The 5,450-nt window shown below is 48.3% G+C and overlaps 1 long non-coding RNA gene across 1 annotated transcript; it reads right to left on the bottom strand.

Moving 5' to 3' along the window:
* Positions 1-245: 245 nt before the first annotated feature.
* LOC123595005 lies at positions 246-5,247 on the bottom strand. Its single transcript, XR_006710977.1, has 2 exons — positions 5,154-5,247; positions 246-442 (listed from the first exon to the last, which is right to left on the bottom strand). It is a non-coding gene; the product is annotated as an uncharacterized LOC123595005 (long non-coding RNA).
* Between the last annotated feature and the right edge of the window lie 203 nt (positions 5,248-5,450).

Genomic DNA, 5,450 nt, shown 5'->3' with positions numbered 1-5,450 from the left:
AAGACAGCAACCCCAAATAGTGCCTAACGGGACGACACTAAGTATTTTTTAAAAATAATTTTCTTTTCTTTTTCTTTTTAATTTTGTGAAAGTACTCTTCACACCCATCGCGGGGCTCGAACTCACGACTCCGAGATCAAGAGTCACCCGCTCTACCGGCTGAGCCTGCTAGGTACCTACTCCCCCTTGATTTTTATGAATGAATAGATCAGGTAATCAGCATGCAAATGATGCTGCTTCTGAGCTAGATGAAGCCATTTTTATTCAGATGCTTAATTTCCATAGCTGACTCCTTTTTTTTATAGTTACGACAAGGGTAAACTTCAGCCGCCTCTCCTCCTCGTGTAGAGTGGATTATGGTTCTTGCAATTAATGAGATTTTGCTCCGCTGTTCAGACGTCCAGCCAAGGTTCCATTTTCATGTTAAGTGAAGACTTTGAAACTGAGACCAAATCGTGTAGGAAAAAAGTATATGTGTGTAAGATACATTTATATCTCCATTCATGTAATTCCAACTAGCACACGCACCACACTCGATATTTTCCAGCAGTGGGGGAACCATGGCCAGCTCAAGAAGAGGGTGTTAGAAAGTTCTTCTAGGATCTGGGCTCACGTTCTGTGATTTGGGGAGGGTTTCAGGAAGGCGGGGCTTGCTCTAGATTGGATACTATTAGGAAGCAAGGCCACTTCTATGATGGGAGATTCCAATAAATCTTATCTCGAAGGAAGGCAGACCCGAGCGAGGCTAAAATTGTACTCGGTAAAGCAGCAGCAGCCACGCAGGAAGCCAAGAGAGGGGGGTGTTTGGTCATTTCTGTGGTTTAGACAACGTTCGTGTTTTGTCCGGGCTCGGACATGATTAAGGAGCGGTCTTGTTTTTGCCTTGGTCCATTACTGTCACAGAGTGGCCTTGTCTGATGTTGCTGTTTGTGAAATTGTTTATGTTCAACAGGAGAACACCAAGGCCTAGCTGTGCGCGCAGGGCCAGTGGCTCGCCACGCCAAAGCCATCCTGGCAGGGGATGCTTTTCTCTTTCTCAATATATTCTATTGTATTCTATTATATATATTCTATGAATATGTTATAGACACATACATGTATGTTTATCCGTATTCCCATACCAGACTCAACTACTATTAACCTAGTGTTCTTTGCCCCAGTCATTTCATCAGTGCCCTGGCTTTCATTTGTTGGTTTTCATTTTCTTTTTCACGTCTATTTATTTTTGAGACAGAGAGAGCATGAGCAGGGGAGGGGCAGAGAGAGAGAGGGGGACAGAGGATCCAAAGCGGGCTCCATGCTGACAGCAGTGAACCCAGGGTGGGGCTTGAACTCATAAACTGCGAGATCATGACCTGAGCTGAAGTTGGACCCTCAACTGACTGAGCCACCCAGGCGTCCCACGTTTATTGGTTTTCTTTTTCTTTTTTTTTTTTTTTAATTTTTTTTTTCAACGTTTATTTATTTTTGGGACAGAGAGAGACAGAGCATGAACGGGGGAGGGGCAGAGAGAGAGGGAGACACAGAATCGGAAACAGGCTCCAGGCTCTGAGCCATCAGCCCAGAGCCCGACGCGGGGCTCGAACTCACGGACCGCGAGATCGTGACCTGGCTGAAGTCGGACGCTTAACCGACTGCGCCACCCAGGCGCCCCTGGTTTTCTTTGCATAAAGACCTTCAGCCTACGATTTGGTTACTTTAGAAAACACGGATCTCCCCCCGCCGGAACATGCACAAAGTTAGTACATTCACGAGCATCCTTCTTAGCTCTGCCCTCAACCCACGGTCCTTCTCCCTTCCGACCTGCCCACCTATCTGTATCTCCACGTGCGTTAGAAGATTTTCCTACTGGAGAACCACCTTGAGAACGCCACAGTCTGGGTTCTTTCCCGGGGCAGGGGTGGGGCGTGGATTGCATTTTGGCAGCTGAGGGGACCTAGCTGGTCCCTACCCCACACAGTACAAAGGAGGCCGTAAACGAAAAGAAGGACGGAAGTTGTGGCTTAGCAAATGAGGGGAGGGGCAGGCATCCTGAAATTATACCATTCAGATTTTGGGCCACCTCGGTTTCTGGTTGAGGATTGGGGGATGTCCAGGTTGATGGAGCAGGAGGCACGAAGCCGAACTTGTGACCGCGTAGGGGGCCCCAGCATCCCCTGGCTCATTAGCTGATCGCCATCTTACAGTCTGAAAAGGGGAGCTCTGTGTGAGCATATGCTGGTTTACTGTCGAGGATGGAGGGAGTGTCCGGAGAACAGTCCCGTGGACATTTCCTCTGGAAAGCCTTCCCTGACCCCTCCATTGGATGAGGTCGTCCCTATTATGGTCTCTTTCAAAGCAGTCCTTTGGGGCCAGACAAGACTTTGGCTCCTAACCTGGTTATACCATGCTTCTTGGTTTCTCTGAAGCTGTTTCTATACCTTTGTTTTAATTTTTTTTTTTGTTTTAGAGAGTGGAGAGGGGCAAAAGGAAAGAGAGAGAGAGAGAGCATCTAAAGCAGGCTCCATGCTCAGCTCAGAGCCCGACGCGGAGCTTGAACCCATGACCCTGGAATCATGACCTGAGCTGAAATCAAGAGTCGGTTGCTCAACTGTTTCTACACCTTTAAAGAGGTGCTAAAAATAGTGTCCTCTTTGTGAGATTTGTTGTGAAAGTGAGAGAAAATGGCACAGTTGTTGGCACTTAGTGGATGCCTAAAACGTGGTAGTTCCCATCATCATCCCCATCATCCCCATCATCATCATCATCAATCTGCTTGCTCTGCTGTGCTCAATTGAGCACTCAGCAATGAATAAGAAGGGTGAGGAATGTACCATGACAAGATGAGTCGTCCACAAAGGCCACTAAAAGAAGTCTTCTCTCCCTCCTTACCTAAATCCTCTGTTCCCTTCTTCCCTTAGCCAAGAGCTGGCGTGGTCTCCCCTCATTGAAAATCTACTCTTAGCTAAGATTGAGGTTGTAACAGGGAGTCTGGTTTAAGCAGAAGGAATAAATCCCTAAGGGTGAAATAAGTACCAATCAGTGGATAAGAAAGAACTGGATGGGGAAGATTCACCGCAGTGCCCTCCGAATCCCAGCCTACTCTACACACGCGAAAAAAATGAGTTTTGGTCAGAAAGAGTTATTAAAGTAACATGGTCCTAGTAGGACACGGTCATTGCCACTGACAAGCTGCCAGTGGGAGTTCCAAGCTTTCCGGCTAAGATGTCCCTGATCTTTGCTCCTAAGGCTTTCGTTAAAAAGTTACTATTCTGGGGGCGCCTGGGTGGCGCAGTCGGTTAAGCGTCCGACTTCAGCCAGGTCACGATCTCGCGGTCCGTGAGTTCGAGCCCCGCGTCGGGCTCTGGGCTGACGGCTCAGAGCCTGGAGCTTGTTTCCGATTCTGTGTCTCCCTCTCTCTCTGCCCCTCCCCCGTTCATGCTCTGTCTCTCTCTGTCCCAAAAATAAATAAACGTTGAAAAAAAAAAAAAAGCTACTATTCTGTAAACAAATTCATAAATGCAGGCTGGTGTTTCAAGGACTTTTAAGGGGACCCCTTCTGTAATCTCACCTTGTAATTCGCCCAATTTGTACTTTTGATTAAAAAAAAAAAAAAAGCCCTTAGGGGCACCCAGCTGTCTCGGTTGGTTGAGCCTCCAACTCTTGATTTCGGCTCAGGTCATGATCTCATGGTCCAGTTAATGAGTTTGAACCCTGAGTCAGCTTCTTTGCTGACAGCGCGGAGCCTGCTTGGGATTCTCTCTCCCTCTTTCTCTGTCCCTCCTGTGCGTGCACGTACATGTGCGTGATCTCTCTCTCTCTCTCTCTCTCTCTCCAAATAAATAAGGGGTGCCTGGGTGGCTCAGTCGTTTAAGCGTCCGACTTCGGCTCAGGTCACGATCTCGCAGTCCGTGCGTTCGAGCCCCGTGTCGGGCTCTGTGCTGACAGCTCGGAGCCTGGAGCCTGCTTCCGATTCTGTGTCTCCCTCTCTCTCTTCCCCTCCACCACTCATGCTCCGTCTCTAAACGTTAAGAAAATTAAAAAAAAAAATAAACATTAAGAAATTAAAAAAATAAATAAAATAAACATTAAAAACAATAAAAAACGATACAAAATTTAAAAACAATAAAAAAAAAAGCCCTTATGGATTCCTTTCACCTCTCTGTCCTCCTTCTGCCCCCTCTATTTAACACAGCCTAAGTCCCCCCAGCTCAGAATGTCACCACAGCCTCATGCCTTTTTATTTCCCTGCCACAGGGCTGACTTAGAGGGTCCTTGAAAACAGGGGGCAACCTCTGGTTTTAATAGTAGCTACGTTTCATCCGCTGCTTTCTACAAGCCACACACCATGTCTTGTCTCTTTTTCTTCGCCAACTGTAAAAATTTTTTGAAGGACAGAGTCACAGGAAGTTGTGAAGATAGCACAGAGAGTTCTTGTGTATTCTTTGCTTAGTTTGCCCCAGTGGCTAAATCTCCTATTACTATAGCACGATGTCAAAACCAGGAAACCGGCGCTGGTACAATGTGTGTGTGTGTGTGTGTGTGTGCGCGCGCGCGCGCGTAGTTCTGTGTCATTTTACCACACGTGTAACCACCACCGCGACCAAGATACCACAGGAATTCTCCCCCGAGCTACCCTTGTGTAGTCCCCCGCCCTCCATCCTTCACCCCTGGAAACTACTAATCTGTTCCCAGTCTCTATAATTTTGTCACTTCGAGAATGTTACATAAATGGAATCATACAGTATGTGGCCTTTAGAGGTTGGCTTTTCCCCCACAGCATAATGCCCTTGATGGCCATCCAAGTCATTGAGTGCATTCGTAGTTTGATTTCCTCTTTCATTTATGGGTGGTGCTTTGGTATCTAGTTGAAGAATTCCCTCAGGCCCTTGATTCTGGAGATTTTCTCTTACGAGTTCTCACCTGCCACTCTAGATAATGGGAACGAATCCTCCCTTCCCTGAAGCCCCACGGCCGGCCCACCAAAATGGCCTGTGGATTGCACTTCCCCCAAGCGTCTAGACTTTTGCGCTGCCTTCCATCTTCCCCACACCATATGGATCGAGCCTTCCAACTTTGCTTCCCACCCGAATGCCTGTAAGCAGCTTTCCAAGTGTCTCCCCACATCCACTCTTGGCTGCTCCCCCCCACCCCCCGCCAAAGCCAATGCAAACCTGATTCTGTCTGTCCCCTGTCAGGAGCCCTTCCGTGGCTCCTCAAAGTTCGAAGGCTGCAACCGAATGCTTCTCACGGCCTGTGAGGCCCTGCCTGTCTGGCCCCTCCTTGCCTATCTCCCAGAATTCACGTTGAGTCTCATTCTCCTTACTTCACCAGGCCCCGCTTTGTGTTTGGGGAAAGCACCACCCTGCGTGCCCCCGCCCCAGCCTTCACTTGTCGTGTCCCCCATAAGACAACGCTTCCTCCCTTCCCGCCTCTCAGCCCAGCCAAATCCTGCTCACCCTTTGGGTTTC

Source organism: Leopardus geoffroyi, chromosome X, assembly GCF_018350155.1.
Source record: "Leopardus geoffroyi isolate Oge1 chromosome X, O.geoffroyi_Oge1_pat1.0, whole genome shotgun sequence".
NCBI classification, from domain to species: Eukaryota; Metazoa; Chordata; class Mammalia; order Carnivora; family Felidae; genus Leopardus; species Leopardus geoffroyi.
The sequence above is the reverse complement of the archived record's forward strand: the minus strand, read 5'-3'. Positions and strand labels throughout refer to the sequence as shown.